Below are 20623 nucleotides of genomic sequence, written 5' to 3' on the forward strand. Positions count from 1 at the left end.
TTTCCTACATAATTTTACTTTTAACATATCAAGTTTACTGATACATATTAACCAAGCATACAATTCATCTAGCGTGACAATCAGTAATATTTGGTGTGATCACATAGTTGTGCATTTATCACTTCAATCATTATTAGAACATTTTCATTATTTTGATAATATTAATAATAAACAAAAAAAGGACCAAAAAACAAGAAAATTCCTCACCTCTCTATTTTCCATTCTTTTGTCTCTCTGTTTTTACCTCTTCAATTTCAGCTGTTCTGTTTTCTGTATCACTTACTCATAACATTTCAAGTCTGCTGTTGTAAACCTCTAATGTGTTTTTTGTTTTTTCTTTTTAAGAGTTATTTAATTATTCCCCCCTTCCCCCTTTGTCTGCTCTCTATGTCTGTTTGTTGTGTGTTCTTCTGTGTCTGCTTGCCTTCTCTTTAGACAGCACTGGGAAGCAGTCCTGGGACCTTCTGGAGTGGGAAAGAGGTGCTCAATCTCTTGCACCACCTCAGCTCCCTGGTCTGCTGCATCTCTTATTGTCTCTCCTTTGTGACTCTTTTGGTTGCATCATCTTGCTGCTCCAGCTGTCTGCTCCGGCCAGCTTTGCTGCACAGGCCAGCACTCCTGCATGGGTGAGTACTCCGCTTGGGCCAGTTTGCTATGTGGTGTCACTCCGCATGGGCCAGCTCTCTGCTCAGGCCACCTGTCCACTCAGACCAGCTTGCTGCATGGGCCAGCTTCCCTTCACCAGGAGGCCCCGGGGATTGAACCCTGGACCTCCCATATGGGAGATGGGAACCCATCTCCTTCCCTCTAATGTGTTTTTTATCTCATTTATCGTGCCTTTCATTCCTATGAGCTATTATTTTCTATTCAGGTTTTCAAATTCTTCTTTGTGCTCCCTTAGTGTCTTCTTTTTTTGGGGGGGTTAAGATTGATTGATTGATTGGTTTCTCTCCCCTTCCCCCCCACCCTGGTTATCTGTTCTCTATGTCTATTTGCTGCGTCTTATTTGTTCACTTCTGTTGTTGTCATCAGCACAGGAATCTATATTTCTTTTTGTTGCGTCATCTTGTTGTGTCAGTTCTCCGTGTGTGCGGCACCATTCCTGGCAGGCTGCACTTTCTTTCGTGCTGGGTGGCTCTCCTTACGGGACGCACTCCTTGCACGTGGGGCTCCCCTACACGGGGGACAGCCCTGTGTGGCAGGGCACTCCTTGCGTGCATCAGCACTGCGCATGGGCCAGCTCCACACGGGTCAAGGAGGCCTGGGGTTTGAACTGCGGACCTCCCATGTGGTAGATGGATGCCCTATCCACTGGGCCAAGTCCGCCGCCCCTTAGTGTCTTCTTGGTGTCCTTTTTTTTTTTTTAAAGATTTATTTATTTATTTAATCCCCTCCCCTCCCCGGGTTGTCTGTTCTCTGTGTCTGTTTGCTGCGTCTTGTTTCTTTGTCCGCTTCTGTTGTTGTCAGCGGCACGGGAAGTGTGGGCGGCGCCATTCCTGGGCAGGCTGCATTTTCTTTTGCTCTGGGCGGCTCTCCTTACGGGGCGCAGTCCTTGCGTGTGGGGATCCCCTATGTGGGGGACACCCCTGCGTGGCAGGGCACTCCTTGCACGCATCAGCACTGCGCATGGGCCAGCTCCACACGGGTCAAGGAGGCCCGGGGTTTGAACCGCGGACCTCCCATGTGGTAGACGGACGCCCTAACCACTGGGCCAAGTCCGTTTCCTTTCTTGGTGTCCTTTGCTTCTTTAGCCATATTGTCTTTCAACTTGTTGATTTGATTTAGGAGATTTTTTATGAACCTCGTTGATTGGTTGTCTCAAACCCTGTGTCACTTCTGGTGCTTTGATATATTCCTTTGCTTGGGCCATATCTTCCATTTTCTTAGTATGGCTTGTACTTTTTTGCTGATGTCTAGGCATCTGATTATGGTGGTGAGTTTACTCTGATGCTCAATTTCTCTCTCTTAGGGAGTTAGTCATGGAAGGCTGTGTGTAATGTTGTCCTTTGATCCTTGGTTTAACCTGTTCTTTAATTGTCCCTGTTGGTTGCTCAAATCTGGATCCTTGGCCCAGTAATAGGGTGTGGACCCGCTTCTTAGGGCCTTGGGTAGAGAGGCCTCAAAGGCCAGAAAAAGCCTGGCTTATTTACTTTTAATTTCCTCACATGCACTTCTTTGGACTGCCAGCAGATGGCGTATCTTGGCAGCCCTCTCAGTTCAGTGCCTGGTTGGAGTGTGTGCTGCAACATGAAAGGATTCAGTGTGATAGAGGATCCTGCCTGGAGGCTATTCAAAGCCTCAGAAAAGCTGTTCTCCAGCCTTTACCAGCAGCCCCCTCCTTTTTCCCAGGTAGGAAATAATTCCACTCTCCTCTGTGTCCTCAACAACAGTCCTGCCTGTAGGGATGGTGTTTGCGAGAGCTGGATCTCCTTCATTCCCTGTGGCTCCGAGGACAAACAATGGTGTGGCCCCACCCGGCCTGGAGGGGCTTATGGGACACAGCAGACCAAACTTGCTGGCCAAAAGCTGAATCGGCCTTAGGCTGCATCCTTCTTTCTTTCCCCTTTCCTGGGGAGTTGGACCCCTACGGCCCCCTTTGTCTATAGCCACCAGCCAGAGGCAGAATTCAAAGCTGTCTATTCCAAGAATTAGGCTGCAGCTTTTACTCACAGAGTTTACCTGTCAAGATTCTTTTCCTGGGGAAGTGGATTTAGCTCAACTGATAGAGCGTCCACCTACCATATGGGAGGTCCAAGGTTCAAACCCAGGACTTCCTGACCCATGTGGTGAGCTGGCCCACGTGTAGTGCTGATGCCATGCAGGGGTGTCCCCCGTGTAGGGGAACCCCACAAGCAAGGAATGCACCCTGCTAGGAGAGCTGCCCAGAGTGAAGAAAGTGCAGCCTGCCCAGGAGTGGCGCCACACACGGAGAGCTGACACAGCAAGATGATGCAACAAAAAGAGACAGGTTCCTGGTGCCGCAGGCAGAATGCAAGCAGACACAGAAGAATACACAGCAAATGGACATAGAGAGCAGACAAGGGGAGGGGGAAAGAAAGAAATAGAAAATCTTTAAAAAAAAAAAAAAAGATTCTTTTACTTTGCCCCTCTCTTTCAGGCTGGTATCAGGCTTCCCCTAGTGTTCTAAACCCTAAATCATTTTTTCAGGCCATTTCTGCATGTCATCTGGCTATTTTTCTGGGAGAGAAGTGAGTTTTGTGTTTCTCTAATCTTCCATTTCCCAGAAGTTGATATTATTCTGAGGAGACATAGAATCTTTACCTTATAGGCAGATTATTCAGATGGTTAAGGAAAGTGTTTCATACTAGCAGCAGACCAATAATTCAAGAAATCTTCGTCATTTTAACAGAAAGGAAACCAATTTCTAATTTTACATGAAGATACTGTCTAATAAGAAAACTCTTAAATACTTTATAATCCCATCAAATCTTACCCACACTTGACCATGACAAATAAAATTCCCTTTCTGCAAACATTTTATATTCAGGTTTTGTCCTACATGTTCCTGTTTTTCATTCTATAACAACCAGTCATTTTTAGACAAAACTACTCTCTTTTCCCTTTACAAAAACATACCCCGCATATCTTACATACTTAAGTTACCAAAAAGATCTTGGAAATTGTCTTCAAGCTGACATCCTATAAAACATAATTATTCTTAAAATAAAGTTTGTCAGAAAAATAAATCAATTTGGTTAAACGCACATTTACATTTTTCATCATGGTAAAGATCTAGGAGACATAACGCTAGCTTATTTTATCAGTAAAGCTGTATAAATTTAGGGAGAACATACCCAAGCAGAGTTAAATTTTGCTTGTATTGTACATAACATTTATAACTCAGAATTCATAGCTGTTTTATTTAAACAACAGTATTAAAGTAATCCCATTTATCAAAGGTTTATCTCACTTAGGTGAGCTTGAATTTTTAAAAAACATTTGGATATAGTTCTAATGAATACTCTTCTTTTCATTGAAAATATTGAAAGTTTGGTTTCCTTCATTTCTAAGATTTCAGGAGTATTAGTTTATATATAAGTCCTTATTTATCTTTAAGGCAAGTTGAGTAGAGTTCTTTTAAGGAGTTTTATGTTAATTTGGTAATACCCTCAGAAGGTATGAAAATATACATCAAACATAGAGACAGACACAAATAGAGAGCTTATAGCTTCAGTTACATATTTTTCAGCCATGAGTTAGATGTAAAAACACAGAAACATAGGGATATAAAACTCACTAGTTTATATGCTATTTTAGAATCTTGCAATTTCTTAGTAGACTGAGTACCAATTAAAATTGGCATCACATTGGCCTAATACAGGAGGCCTGTTTCTCAAGTGCAATCTCTAAATTAAGTAAATTTGTCTAATTCAAGGGTTCTTAAACAGGTGTCAGTGAGCTTGAATTGAAAAAAATCAACTTTTTATTTTCTCTGACTTCTAACTGAAATCTAGTACTTCTAACTGAAATCTAGTACTTCCTTCACTTATGAATGTATGCAATAAATAAATTACAGTAGTATTCATTATACCTGACGTCATGGCAAAGGGGTCCATGTAACAAAAAAGGTTAAGAACTCCTGTGGAACATTCCCCATAATGGCTGTTGGAACGCTAGATCGTCTTTTGTGAGCTTTTGCTATTTGGTTAGATAGGCACAGTTTCTAGCCCCATAATTTTTGAACATGTGATTGCCAAAGTGCCATAGAATTTGAGAATCTAATTTTTCTCATTTCACTTGTTGCCTTGTGCACAGAATAAAGAAGCCAACCGTAGCAAAATGAAAGTGCGACTGAACCAAAGACTAGGGATGCAGACTCAAAATTTAAGCCTGTTTGTCAATAAGATTGGCCCATTAACCTGGGCAAAGCACTTTTTACTTTGTGCATGGGACAAAGACCTTCTTACCTTGTGCACAGAACAAAGTGACCAGCAGTAGTGAATGAAATTGCAAGAACCAAAAGAGTAGGGATTGCAGGCTCAAAATTGGAGCTGTCTCATCAACAAGAATGACCCACTAACCTTTGGACTAAAACTAGTGAAATCTGAAGCTCAAACACAAAGAGAACAGAACTGGAATCTGAGAGGCGCTCACCCAGGACACTTGGAGATGACAAAGAAGGCAGAAAACTCAAAGGGTTCATGGTGCATTTGCCTGTGTTTCTCACTGTCTCCAGAGCCATCACTAGTCACTTTCTGTCCTTGTCACCAAAACTGACAAAAGAAAGTCTTCTCATGCAATTTAGGATCTCATAACTTTATTGAGTGATTCATGAATTGGACAGCATCCTACTCAGAAAGCAGAAGGGAGCTCCACCAAGGGGGTGGGAAGGGAAAACTCATATAGCGCAGATATGGAAGCAAGTGAGGAAATGTTCTGACTGGCAAACAGTAAGCTTCCATACTACATGGGGGAGGGTTTCTTACAAAGTGGGGAGCAGATATACATTCATTGGCATGGTGTGCTGTTCCATTCTGATAAGCTCTTGCTACCAGACTGAAACTAGTTTTATCACCAGGTGACCCTGTTCTGTTTTCTCAAAAAACCCTTGTAGGTCAGTTGATTTTGTCGTTTAGAAAAGGGTCTTCTCCCAGCAATGCCCAATATAGGTGGCCATTTTATTTTACTTAACAGTGTTAAAAATGAAACTGTCTAAATCAAATCAGGATGGATGGTTGCCTTGGAAGCCCTCACTTTAACATACTACAGGAGGCTGTGAATTTGCCAACTACAATTTTTTCTGTAGTAATGAATATAAATTAGTAGAATGTGCATCAGTGACTAAAATGCTGGACCACTGGAAGAGCATTCAAAGAGAATCTGAACTACTAAAGACTACTAGAATATTCGTGACAGTATTTGATTTTTCCTCTTTAGTAGGTCATTGACCAGGAATATTAATACCTCTTAAGACAGGTCCCTGATCTAAAAGCAACAGTAGAAGTTGCTCAGATAATGCCTTTAGAAGTAAAAGGACAGATTAGAAAAACCAGAAGTATCATAGACACCAGGAGCAGCAGCACCAGAATCACCTGGGCCCTCATTACAAATGAAGGGACCCACCAGCTGAAGTGCTGATTAAGCACATGTGGGGTGGGGGTTGGGGACCACTGGGAGCTGCCTTTTTAACAGGCTCCCTATTGGATTCTGATGCAAATGACACCAAAACACTTTCTGGGAGACACTGCACTGGTTCTATCATCCACGTTTTTTTTTTTCTTTCTCCGTTTATATGTTTAATTTTCTAGCAATTCTGGTTGCTGGGTAAAATACAGGACACACAGTTTAATATAAATTTCTGATAAATAATGAGCAATTTTTTATAACTACATTCCATGGGAGCATATAATAAAATAACAACAATATAATATGCTTTATGTTAGAAGCTATTGTAATATGAATAATATTGTTATTTATGTTATTAGATTACATTAATATAAGATATTTTAATCACTATTATAATAAAATATACTTTGCATATATTAGGAAAATAAGGTATTCATTATTTTTCAGAAATACAAATTTTAATTTTATTTGCTGAAGCTGGCAGCCTTGATAGCAAGGGAATTTTCAGTCACATGCTGAAGTAGAAAGAATAGTAGAATAAACCCATATGTCACCATCACCTAATATGGGTTTGTCATTTTGCATGAATTATCTTCAATTTAAGTTTGGTAGCTAACATTATACTCCCCCTATAACACTGAGGGGAGGGGGATACAGGGGGAAAATTTCCCTTAATTAGCTTATCTCCAAGTTTGGGAATAAGGTACACATTCACAAAATAATTAGTGAAGAATTAAGTGATATAGTGTGTGATATGGAATGTAAGGTCCACAACAGTTTGCAGAAGGGAGGATTAGTGTTGACTGGAGTGATCTTGGATGAGGTGAGCTGGGAGTGGAGATTGTGTTAGGTCTTGTAAAGTCTGTAAAAGTAAAGAAGAGCTGAGAGACTTTCCAGGTAAGGTAACCAGCAGAGCTAACTTTTTTAATCACTCTGGCTCTATAAAAGTACTTCCAATTTGAAAGTACTCATGCCCGTTGCTTCATATTTTCATCATCAGGACCCAGAATAGTTGTGTCCCATCAGGCTATTATTACCAAGCACCATTACAAATTACTACTTCAAGACTGATTAGCCCTTTAACTAGTCAGCATAAAGACCGTTCAACTTTCTCTGGGTGACTCATTGGTTAACCTTTGGAATATGCTGTCTTTAATGTCATTGGGTGTTAAATATTTCCTTGATTGAAAGTAGCTCTGGGGTGAAACCAGGGGAACCAGGGGAACAGACTTGGCTCAACAGATAGAGCATTCGCCTGCCATATGGGAGGCCAGGATGCAAACCCAGGTTCTCCTGACCCGTTTGGTGAGCCCACACACAGTGCTGATGTGTGTAAGGAGTGCCAGCCATGCAGGGGTGTCCCCCGTGTAGGGGAGCCCCACACACAAGGAGTGTGCACCGCAAGGAGAGCCACCCTGCGTGAAAAAAAGTCCAGCCCGCCCAGGAGTGGTGCCACACACACGGAGAGCTGATACAGCAAGATGACACAACAAAAGGAGACACAGATTCCCAGTACTGCTGACAAGAATATAAGCGGACACAGAAGAACACACAGTGAATGGACACAGAGAGCAGACAACTGGGGTGGAGGGTAGGGGACAGAAAAAAAAAGAGAAACCAAAAGTATATTCAGTTGTCCACACTTATGCCAATGCTTATGAAAGGATATTGTCTTTTATACATATGTCAAAGAATTGAGAAAAATAAAGGATGATGCTATATCTCAACTCATAAACTGAACATTGAAAATGGTTTGTTTTTCAATTTGAGTGGCAATAACAATATATAGGGTCTTACACATTTAACAGGTTTTTACTTTTTCATTCTTCTGAACTATAAATGCAACCTTAAGTACTAAGAATGCAAACTTGAAAAATATTTTATTGAAATGTAATGTAGAATTATAGATACAAATCAAGAAACATTAAATGACCTGTATCCCCAGACACCAGCTTCATGTTTCTGTATTAGTCAGCCAAAGGGTTGCTGATACAAAATACTAGAAATCAGTTGATTTTTATAAAGGGTATTTATTTAGGGTAAGAGCTTACAGATAGCAGGCCATAAAGTATATAAGTTACTTCCCTTACCAAAGTCTATTTCCATGTGTTGGAGCAAGATGGTTGCCAACGTCTGCCAGGGTTCAAGCTTCCTGGGTTCCTCTCTTCCCAGGGCTTGCTTCTTTCTGGGCTCAGTATTCCTCTCTTTCCAGGGCTTGCTTCTCTTTCCTCTATGTACTTACTTCCTGGTCCTCCAGCTTAAGACTTCAGCATCGAACTCTGACATCAAAACTTCAACATTAAGACCCCTCAACTCTGTCCTTTTTGCCATGTATTTGATCAACTCCCTAAGGACATGGCCCAATCAAAGCCCTAATCATAACTTAATCACGCTCAGGTACAGACCAGATTACAAACATAACCTAATATTTATTTTTGGAGTTCATAACCATATCAAACTGCTACATGCTTCCTTTCAGTCACCCAACCCCCCACAGCTCCAAGGAAAACCAGTATTCTGATTCCTAATACCACAGAATAATTTTGCCCCAGTTTTTTTGCTTTATATAATCATACAATATGTACACTGTTTTGTGTTGGCTTCTTTCATTTGACTTTACATTTGTCAGTTTCAAGGGATGCTTAATTTTTAAAAAAACTCATCATCATGCAAGCAATATAAACTCATTAAAAATTTTCAAAGTATACTGTAATTTTTAATTACTTTTAAAATTGTATGCATGTTGAACCCAATTAATTTAAACAAGATTATAAGCTTTTCTAGAGGTGCTGTAATCAAAGTAAAGTTGCTGGTACTTTCTTTGATTTTTATTAATCATTCTGTCCTGACAATTTTATTATTTTTATTATTTATCCACTTTCTCAAAAACTTAATCCTTAGACAGCTACAGGTGCATTATAATCTTTACTGCATATATAATAAGAAGAGATATTTAAGAATAAGACAGAGGTAGTTTTATTTTCTGGCTGTTGAAGTAAGCAGAAAGGAGAAGGTGGGGCAGACTTTGAAATGGCCTCAACTCTGAGTGATCCCCTGCAACATAGACCTATTGGCAAAGCATAGAAGCTTTACTGGCTTTGGGTGGTGAGCTTATCCTCTTTGCAATTATTAACTTACTCTAACCTACCCAGACAGATACAGTGCCTAGGAAGCCAGGCTTAAAAATATAAATAATAATACCTATATACACATACATTGAAAGCTACATACACACGTACATATATTATGAACAAGAATTTTTTATAATATATATCTGTTTATATAGGTATATAAGTGCATAAATACATGCATATTGAGTAGAGACAGCAGCAATTGTACACTGCAGTGGAGACAGATTTCACAGATTTAGCCCAAGCAAGTTACTAAACAAAAATGGGAAGCGGACTTGGCCCAGTGGATAGGGCGTCCGTATACCACATGGGACGTCCGCGGTTCAAACCTCGGGCCTCCTTGACCTGTGTGGAGCTGGCCCATGCACAGTGCTGATGTGTGCAAGGGGTGCCCCCCACGTAGGGGAACCCCACGCACAAGGAGTGCACCCCATAAGGAGAACCACCCAGCGCAAAAGAAAGTGCAGCCTGCCCAGGAACGGTGCTGCACACACAGAGAGCTGACAAAGCAAGATGACGCAGCAAAAAAAAGAAACAGATTCCCGTGCTACTGACAACAACAGAAGCGGACGGAAAAAAAAAAAAAGAACAAGCGGCAAATGGACACAGAACAGACAACTGGGGCCGGGGGTAGGGAAGGGGAGAGAAATAAATGAAAAAAAAAAAAAAAAAAAAGAGATAGAGACTCCTGTGCCACCTGGGCCTGATGAGAATGCAAACAGACACAGAAGAACATGCAGCGAATTGACACAAGAGAGCAGACAATGGGAGTTGGGGGGAGGGGGGAGGGAAGGGGAGATAAATTTTTTAAAAACCGAAAAAAAAAAAGTAGTTTAAAAAGTGATTTATGAAAGTACTTAATAAACCACTCTGGCTTTCTGTTCTGTTAAGTATCTACCTCTGTATCTGTAACTAAATTATGGCTTGCACATAAAAAATCATTAGACATACTCAGCCCATGCTTAGCATTAAAAGTGTTTGCAGTTTGACAGAAATTAGGCAACGTGAAAACACTTGTCTTCCCATAGCAAACAGCTCCAAATTCCCCATACTCAAAATAACCAAACACAATGGGAATTATCTGATTTTTTTTCCACTGGGGATAAAATAAGCCAGAGCAGCATTGCTTTGATGGCTAGAATATAGTTATTTTCTATTGTAAAAAGAAACCTTTGTTCTTTGCAGCAATTTGATATTGCTTATGAATTACAAAAAGATATTGGATTATGTTTATAAACTGGTCTATTTCTCTGGGCATATTAGATTGTATTCAGTTCAGAAGTTTCACTTTTGCTGGAGAAAACCATATGGGAGAGGAAGGAGTTTGGAGTTTAATGCTGGAGCCCTGGGAAGTAAATACACCAAGAAGCAGATATGTGAGGAAAGAGAGAAGGCTACATTAGACACAGCAGAGGCCCCAAGAAGAGAGAGAAGCCATTTGCCTGATAGGTATAGCTGCCCTTGTTATATGGAGAAGTAGGAGCCTGTGACCACCCCCACCCGAGAGGAAAATTCCACAGCCCCTATATCTCACTCGACTATAAAACCTTATCTCAAGGCCTCCTCCTATAGAAAGTTTCGTCAGCCCCTGCCAAAAGACCAACCTGACCCAGACCCTCGTAAATAACAAGAACTCTCCGAACGCTTGTCTCCCCTGATAGAATTCCCAGCGCTTGATTAACCACAAACACCTGCTTCTGTATGCGCTTGCTTGCTGAGCTATTGCCCCCCGCCCTGAACCTAAAAGCCTATACAAGCAAACTCCCCCTGAGACTCGGGACTGCTCTCCCCTCTGCGTAGAACGAGGCAGTCGCTGCGTGGCTAATAAAGCTCTCAATTGGAACTTTATTCAGAGTCTGAGTCTGGTCGATATCGCTGGTCTATTACAGTTAAGAGAGCAGAGAAACTGAGGCCAGAGAGAAATGAGCCCCGGGAGAGAAATGAGACTTATCCCAGCATATAGCTGATAATGGAAGAAGCTGGGATCACAGAGCTTTAAGAGGAAGAGGAAGGCTGAAACTTTGTGGACATTGGCAGCCATATTGCTCCAACATGTAGCAACAGACTTTGACGAGAGAAATAACTTACACTTTATGGCCTGATAACTGTCAGCTTCTACCCCAAATAAATACCCTTTATAAAAGCCAACAGATTTCTGGTATTTTGTATCAGCACCCTTTTGGCTTTTGGCCTTACATGGCATGTGTCTCTTTTCTTACATTCCCTGCAATGGTAAGGAGTGGGCAGAGAAGCCTAGATGAAAAAGTTTGGAGTGCTTTGTCTTGTAAGTCAGCAAACTACTGAAGGAGCACACGGTCACAAAAGACTGATCCACATTTTCTGAAATATTTAATATGTTCAGAGAAATACATCAGGAATTCTATGATTGAAGTGAATATAAAATAGGAGTCTTTTGCAAATTATTCATCAAATAATATAAACTAAAAAAGAACTTTAAAATTGTATAGCACATATAGCCACATTGATGGTAACTGTAACAGCATTGAAATTACTTGAATATATTTTGTTAGTTCTTAGGTTCTTTTTGTAGTTGTTTAAGTTAATAATCTTAAACAAATCATGCATTTTTGGCACTAATTTTTGGCTCAAAAACTACAGAAATAGGAACCTTGTTTTTCGAAGTTCTATAATGTGTAGTATGCTCCCATAAACAGTAGGTTATTCAATAAATGTTGTCTGCTCTAATATCTCATACTAATATCTAATATCTATTTCATTGTATTATTTGTTGTGAGAATGTCTAACACTTGGAGTGGTTTCTTCTTTTCTTTTTCTCTTTGTCTATCATAATCTCACCTTCCTGCCTTTACTATACTAACTCATGTAATGCTCATTTGCTTAATCTTTTAATGTACTTACATTTAGGATTTGGCCATCAGATTCATTCAATTTTTGTATTCCAATTTCCTAGGTAGGTGTGGCAGTTTGATATTATTTATTATTTAACTTTGAGTTGGACTCTTTAGAGCCTTATAACTGCAAGTTTTTCCCCCAAATAAATACCCTTTATAAAAGCCAGCAAATTTCTGGTAGTTGCATCAGCACCCCTTTGACTGACTAATACAGCATTTGGTACCAAGAAGCGGGGTGGTGGTTTTGCAATTATCGAAATGCTGGAACGGTTTCTTTAAATGGGTGTTTTTGGAGGAATTCTGAGATACTTGATTGAAAGGGCCTAGATTGCATTGAAGAGGTTGTTGGTAGGAATATGGATGCTAAGAGAACTTTTATGAGGCCTTAGAAGTAAATGCTGAAACTATTATTGGAAACTGGAGAAAAGGTGATCTGAGTTTTAAAAGCACCGAGACCTTATCAAGATTAACTCCTGGTGTTTATGGAAGGCAGAATTTGAAAATGGTAAACCTGGATACTTAGCTATAGAACTTTCCAAAGTAAACTTGAAGAATGTGGCTTGGCTTCGCCTTGCAGCTTATAGTAAAATGCTAGATGAGAGAGATAAGCTGAGAACTGAATTGTTGTGCACAATGAAACCAGAAACTGATTCTAGAAACTCTAGTCCTCTGGAAATCAAACCCCCAGATGATAGTGCCCCATTTGAAGACTTAACTAAACGTGTAACTTGTTAATCAGGATTGAAAATGCAGTTATCTAGGAAAAACATTGAAAGTCTCACTGTCTGATGGCTTGGATCCCTGCTTCCTGCATGTTAAACCAACAAGCTTTAAGAAAAACCATAGAAGCTGAGGCCTGGAATTAAGATGTCTCTTTGCACCAAGAGAAGGGTCCCACCCTTATGTACAGAGAGAGTGAATTTCCCTGGCATTTTAATAAGGTGGATGTTCCAGTATGCTGTTCAGGGAGAGTTTTGCCACCCAAGGGTACAGAGAGCGTGCAGCACTTTCCCCAATGGTTGGGGAGATTAAGGTCAACACCTCATAGGTCTGAAAGAGGTGGGCTTGTCCCCCATGAGTTGAGGAAGGCCAGGTCATCAACTCATTGCTTTGAGAGGGTTGGACCTGTATGCCTGAGATGAGGGAGAATGTTGCTCTCACCTCACTGTACTAAGGGGGCTGAGACTGTACCTCAGGTATAGCGGAAGGTGTGGCCATCATCACATTGTTCTTGGAGGGCGAAGTCTGGAGCTCGGTTGCCACCCAGATGCTTGATGAGGATGGAACCAAGAAAATGGCCATTGGGCAACCCTGTGGAAAGGGCAGTTCCCCATGAGGCCCCAAGAATAAGAAGAAACCATGAATTTGAGAATGACTCTCAGAATATGAAATCTAACAAAGTATGCCCTGCAGGTTTTCGGAACTGTAGAGGACCAGTGTCTCATGTTTTCCTCCAAAATTCTCCTTTTGGTAATGCAAATGTTTATGCCTTGTCTGTCCCTTTGCATATTGGAAGCAGATAAATTGTTTTCTAAGAGTCACAGATCTAGTCCCAGAGGGGACTTTGCCCCAAGACAGGCTATATTTCTTTAAACTGATTGTGATAGATTTTATACTTAGCATTGTTACTGTTTTAAAGTTTTTAGAATATTGTAATATCATTTTTGGAATTTAGTGGGTGGAGTGTGGCAGTTTGATATCATTTATGAATTCCAAAAAGATATGGTTTGTAAAAGCAATCTCTTCCTTTGAGTATGAGACCCCTTTTTTCATATTCAATTCAGGGCTTTCACTTTCACTTTTACTTTATTGAATCAAGATTAGGGCTTTGATTCAACCATGTCATTAGAGTGCCACTCAGCATTGAGTCCCAGCCCCCTTGGTGGCCTGATAAAACAGACTCTCACATAGAAGTAGATATATAGAGAAGAAGAACACAGAGGAAGAGAGAACTCCAAAAACTAGGCAGAGGTCCTGGAAAGAGAGATGAGCTCGATAGTTTGCAGCTGAAGAGAACAGAGCAACTGAGAAGCCCTAAGAGATGAGTTTTATGCCAGCCTAAAGGTGAGATCAGAAAAAGCTGGGACCATGGAGCCTTAAGATGAAGAAGGCAGGCTGAAGCCTCACAGACATCATCCACCATCTTGATTCAACACTTGGCAACAGAGTTTGGTGAGGAAGAAACTTTTAGTTGGACTCTTTAGGGCTTTGGAACTGCATGTTTTTACAGCAAATAAATACCTTTTATAAAAACCTACAAATTTCTGGTATTTTGCATCAGCACCCCTTTTGGCTGACTATTATAGTAAGGGAATATTTAAATCAAAAGCAATGATTTTCCTAGGAAACTTTGTAGTTAAAAGCAAAATTAAAAGGGGCAATAGATTTTTGTGTAGCTATCTTATATGCAAGAAATAACCTATAAAATAAGCAGGTGTGAATTTTCCTATTTGACTAGGGTATTAAAATTATTTGCAGGTTTATGTTTTGTTGTATTGTTTTAATCTGCAATCTGAATGTGGAGTTGGAATACACATTTTTTTTTTTTAATGAAAAGGCTTTTATTTATTTATTTTATTGATGTTCCAGGCCAGGGATTGAACCCATGAGTGAGAAATCGGGGCTCAACCACATTGGCTCCTCTGAGTTGATTTTTCATTTCTTTGTTTTTATTTTGAGAAGGCACCAGGAACTCAACCCAGGACCTCCCATGTGGGAAGCAGGAGCTCAGCTGTTTGAGTCACATCCATTCCTCAGAATATGCCTTCTTGCTGTTTTGATTGGGGTTGGCAAATATTTTCAGTTTTTGAGAGCCATATATATGTATACCTCATTTTAGTGTGTTTGGCTTTATTGTGCTTCACATACATTGCGCTTTTACAAATTGAAGGATTGTGGCAACAGTCTTTGGCACTATTTTTCTAATAGCATGTTTCACTTTGTGTCTGTGAAGTTTTGGTAATTCTCAATATTTCAAACTTTTTCATTTATTATTAGATCTGTTATGGTGATATGTGATTAATGATCTTTGCTGTTACTATTGTAATTGTTTTAGGGTACCACAAACTATGCCCATATAAGATGATGCACTTAATAAATGTGTGTTCCAGCTGCTTCGCCAATGGGCCACACCCTGTCTTACTCCTTTTCCTTGGACCTCTCTATTCCATGACACATAACAGTTTTGGAATTAGGCCAATTAATAACCTTACAATGCCTCTAACTGTTCAAGTGAAAGGAAGCGTTATGCATCTCTCACTTCAAATCAAAAGCTAGAAATGATTAAGCTTAGTGAGGAAGGAATGTCGAAAGGTGAGACAGGTTGAAAGCTAGGCCCCTTATGTCAAACAGCCAAATTGGGAATGCAAAGGAAAAGTTCTTGAAGAAAATTAAAAGTGCTTTTACAGTGAACACATGAATGCTAAGAAAGTGAAACAGCCAAATTGCTGATATGGAAAGGTTTTAGTTGTCTACATATAAGATCAAACCAGCCACAACTTTCCCTTAAGCCAAAGCCTGATACAGAGCCCAGAGCAAGGCCCTAACTCTCTTCAAGTCTGTGAAGGCTAATAGAGGAAAGAAAGCTTCAGAAGAAAAATTTAAAGGTAGCAGAGTTTGGTTCATGGGTTTAAGGAAAGAAGCCATCTTTGTAACATAAAAGTGCAAGGTGAAGCAGCAAGTGCTGATGTAGAAGCTGCAAGAAATTATCCAGAAGATTTGGTAAGATAATTGGTGAAGGAGGCTGTACCAAACAATAGATTTTCAATGTAGACCAAATGGCCTTATATTGGAAGAAGATGCCACTAGGACTTTCATAGCTAGAGAGGGGGAGACCAATGCCAGGCTTCAAAGGACAGGGTAACTCTCTTTTTAGGGGTTAATGCAGCTGGTGACTTTATAGTGACGCCAAAGTTCATCTACCATTCCAAAAATCCTAGAGGCTTAAGAATTCTGCTATATCCACTCTTTCTTTGCTCTATGGTACAGCAATGCCTAGATAACAGCACATCTGTTTACAACATGGCTTAATGAATACTGTAAGCCCACTGTTGACACCTAGGCTCAGGAAAAGAGTATTCCTTTCAAAAAGTTATTGCTCATTGGCAGTGAATCTGTCAACCAAGAGCTCTGATGGAGATGTACAAAGAGATTAATGTTGTTTTCATATCTGCTAACATAACATCCATTCTTCAGCTCATAGATGAAAGAGTCATTTGATCAAGAAGATATTTGACTTTCATGTCTTATTTCTTATGAAATATATTTTGTAAGGCTATAGGTGCCATAGATAGTGATTCCTCTGGGCAAAGTACATTGAAAACCTCTGGGCATAATTAATCACCATTCTAGATGCAAAAGGAAATGAGTAAGTTGAGAACTGAAATCTTGGGCAGAAACGTTTGGAAAATTCTGAGTTTCAGGAAAATGAGTCCCCAGAGAGTAGTTCCCCATGTGAGGATTTGAGTGAACATGGAACCAGCCAGTCATTTCATTGTTAGTCAGGATTAGAAATTCAATTATCCAGGATCTGTGGAAGGTCTTACTGTCTGATGGCTTGGACCCCTGTTTCCTGCATGCAAGACTTATAAGTTTTTTATGAGATCTGTATGAACATAACCACTGCCAGCCTGGACTAAATGGGATATGAAAGGAAGTGATTGAAGGAAAAATGCCTTCAAAGGCAGGACCATGGAAGTCGAAGTGTGAACTTCAAATATCTTCTTGGGCCAAGAGAGGGATCCCACCCAGGTGTACGAAAAGGGTGAATAAGACCCAGAGCTTGAAGAGGGTTGGCCTTCCACTCTCTTGTTCAGGAAGAGTTTGCCACCCCACTGTGATAAGAGGGTTGATCCTATGCCCCAGAGACTAGGGAGTGTAGCAGTCACCCCCACATTCTTAGAGGGTGGTTCCTAGAGTTCAGTGGCTACTCAGATGCTTGCTGAGGGTGGAGCTGATGACATGGCCACTGGGCAAGCCCTTGGAAAGGGAGGGACTGCCTCTCCATCAGGCCCCAAGGAGAAGAAGCCAGAGTTCTATACATGACTCTCAGACTTTGAAATCTAATAGAATATGCCCTGCAGGTTTTTAAAACTGTTTTGGACCTGGGACACCTGTTTCCTTACACCTTCTACCTGTGACAGTAGGAACATTTATTTTATGACTGACCTTCCTTTGTATATAAGCAGATAACTTGTTTTGTATTTCACAGGTACACAGCTGGAGGGGAATTTTGCGCCTAGACAGACTATATACCTGTAACTGATTTTGATGAGGTTTTATACTTACTACTGTTACTGAAATGGTTTAAGGCTTTTGAAATATTGTGATGGAGTGAATGTATTTGCATACGGTAAGAACATGTCTTTCTGGGATCCAGAGGGTAGAATATGATAGTTTGAAGATGGGTGGACTGCAGAAGATCATGTCCTTAGAGCTAATCCATTCCTGTGAGTTTCTAGTTGTATGCAGGGAAGTTGAGTATTGTTAGGAGAAAAATATGTCTTTTATTGTTTTTATGTAGAGATTAAGTTTGATTTAAGATGATGTGAATGGTTGCCAGGTTGACAAGGGGTGGACTGTGATGGTAAGGTTCATGTGTTAGCTTGGCCAGGTCATGATGCCTGGTTGTTTGGTCAAGCTAGTACTGGTCTAATTGTTCTTGTGAGGACATTTCATTGACTTGAGTAACTAGTATGTTGAGTGCATCTATGGCATCAGTCAACTGAGTAGATTGCCTTCAGCAATAAGAGATGTCTCATCCAATCAGTTGAAGACCTTCAAAGGAGAAGTGACAACTTCAGCAATAAAAAGGGAGAGTTTCCATCTCTACTTCAGCCAGCCAGCTTCTGGAGAATTCAGAAACCTTCACTGGAGTTCCAGCTTACAGCCTGCCCTACAGAATGTGGACTTATGTATCCCTGCAGTCGCATGCAACAATTTTTATAAAATCTCATAATATTTACAGATATCCCACATTGGTTCTGTTTCCCTAGAGAACTCTGACGAATACACACACTTAAGAGACTATTGTGTAATGTAAATATAACTTATGTGCTCTGGGAAACCAAGACATTTGTGTGACTTGCTTTTTTGTGTTATTTGCTTAATTGTGGTGGTCTGGAACTGAACCTGCAGTATCTCCAAGGTAAAATGCTTGTGTTCTGTGCTTCAACTACTCAACACCGTAGTTGTTGCACAAAAGCAATTATACACAATACATAAACAATACATAAATGCTATGTTTCATTAAATCTTTATATACGAAAACAGGCTGTGGACTGGGTATGACCCATAGGCTATATTTTGATGACCTGTATTTTAGACATTTCATTCAATTTTCAAAATTAATTTTTTTTTCTTTAGAAATGGCATCATCATGAATATTATATAATTCCAACACTTGGTAATTTATTAGATATACAAAATGTCAATTAATTCTAATAGTGAGATTTTTAACTATCAGTAAATAGGTGAATAAATGATCAATCACAGTGGGTAGACTTAATTGGAAATGGCTTTGAAATATAAAGAGAGGAGAAAAGGAGAAAAGCAAGGAAAATTATTCTGATGATGTTATATGAAGTTAGGTTTTAAAGTTCTCCAAACTATCCCATTCTCTCCTTTAAATTTTTGGCCTTAGTCCAAAATCTTTCCATTGGAAATGCCCAATGAAGATTAGTTTTTTAAAACACAACTTAATTAAAATTATGTTCCAATAAAAGTATAAAAATATAATATTAACTCCTTTAAATATCAGTTGAATATACCATTTGTGTGCAGCTTTAAGTGCAAAGTTTTTTAAAAAGTTTGATCTTTATATAATTTTAGAGGTTGCTTTTCATTTAGTGTGGAATAGGCTGCTTAGGATGAAATTCTGTAAGGTTCTAATCCTTTCATTATTCATTAAATTACACATTTTAGCTCTACTTTTAGCAATTTGGCTCACCCTTTAAATGAAACTCAGCCTCTTTTTCTCAAACCAGAAATCATTCTGCTAATTTCTGCTAAAAAATTCCATGCTATATGAATGATTTATCATCTATAATTTCTGAATAATGGCAGTGAAGTTGAAATTTTTAGATACCTTTAAAATTTGGTATAAGTAGAAGAGGATTTGGAGATAGGAACAAATGGAATAGCCTTTTAAAAAGTAAGAGTTTTTAAAAAAGTTTTAGAGAACTTTTGGAGTTCTCCAAAACTTGGAAAACTGGATATGCATATTCACCTTATACAAAAATTAACTCAAGAGGAATCAAAGATCTAAACGTAAGAGCCAAGACCATAAAGAATGTTAGTTTATTTTTTGATAACAAAGACTGTCCAACAATGAGAATGTCTATAGGTTTTCCACTTTGTACTGTAATATTAAACAAAATAAAATAAAAAGTTACACCTAATTGTAGGATAGTTATCCTACATGATTCTTTCAAAGCTAATTTCCCAGTCCCCTTAAATACCATTCTTCTAAAGTTGGTTTTTGACTCATCAGATAAAAAGCCTGTTAGTTTTTTTGTATGTTTTTTTTTACAAATGCACATTTGTAGACATGTTTTCCTTCGGCTTTTTTTTCCCCCAAGCATATAATTATCCCTTAAATCAAGAGTTTCCAAGGAAGCAGATGTGGCTCCAACAGTTGGGTGCCTGCCTACTACATAGGAGGTCTTGGATTTGGTTCCCAGTGCCTCCTAAAGAAGATGAGTAAGACGGCAAGCTGAGGCAACAAGATGATGCAACGAAGCGACACAACAAGGAAACAAATTGAGAAAGCAACAAGTATAGAGTGGGGGTGGCTCAACAATTAGGCACCTCCCTGAGGGCAGGGGAGCAGGGAGAAATAAATAAAATAAATCTTTTTTAAAAAAGTTTTCAATGTCAGCCAGATGATTTTTTGTTGTTGGGGGGCTCTCCTGTGTGTTGTAGGGTTTTTAGCAGCATTCCTGGTCTTTACCTACTAGAGGCCAATTGCAGTCCTCCAGTTGTGACAACCCAAAATGTCTCCTGTGTAACCAAATGCCCCCCTGGGACAGTTGAGAACCACTGTTTTAATTAATACTCAGCAACTTTTGTGGTACCATAATAGCAATATGGTCATCTTTCCATGTCCCTATTTCTGTTTCCTGTCTTTTCCTCTTCAGATGTTCTATCTTCAAAGTCACTAATTGTGCATTCAGTTAATTCAAATCTGCCCCTATGTGCCTCTAATATATTTTTAATCTCACCCATTGTGTCTTGTCATTTCCATGTGGCTTACTACTTTTCTTTGTAGGCTTTCAAATTGTTCTTTATGCTCTACCAGTGTTGTCTTTTTTTTTTTTTCTTCCTGATTTTAAAATATATTATAAAGCTACAATAATTAAAACAGTGTTGTACTGGCATGTAGACATATGGAATAGAATTGAGAGTTCAGAAGTAAACGTTCGCATCTATGGCCAGTTGATTTTTGCCAAGGATGCCAAGTTCCCTCAATGAGGAAAGAATAGTCTCTTCAACAAATGGTGCTGGAAAACTCAATTTCCACATGCAAAAAAATGA

The 20623-nt window shown here is 39.6% G+C and overlaps 1 pseudogene; it reads left to right on the plus strand.

Annotated features, from left to right (window-relative positions):
- Nucleotides 1-2247: 2247 nt before the first annotated feature.
- LOC101438281 (nucleophosmin pseudogene) overlaps nt 2248-20623 on the plus strand; it is a 45007-nt pseudogene continuing 26631 nt past the window's right edge.

Source organism: Dasypus novemcinctus, chromosome 6, assembly GCF_030445035.2.
Source record: "Dasypus novemcinctus isolate mDasNov1 chromosome 6, mDasNov1.1.hap2, whole genome shotgun sequence".
NCBI lineage: Eukaryota > Metazoa > Chordata > Mammalia > Cingulata > Dasypodidae > Dasypus > Dasypus novemcinctus.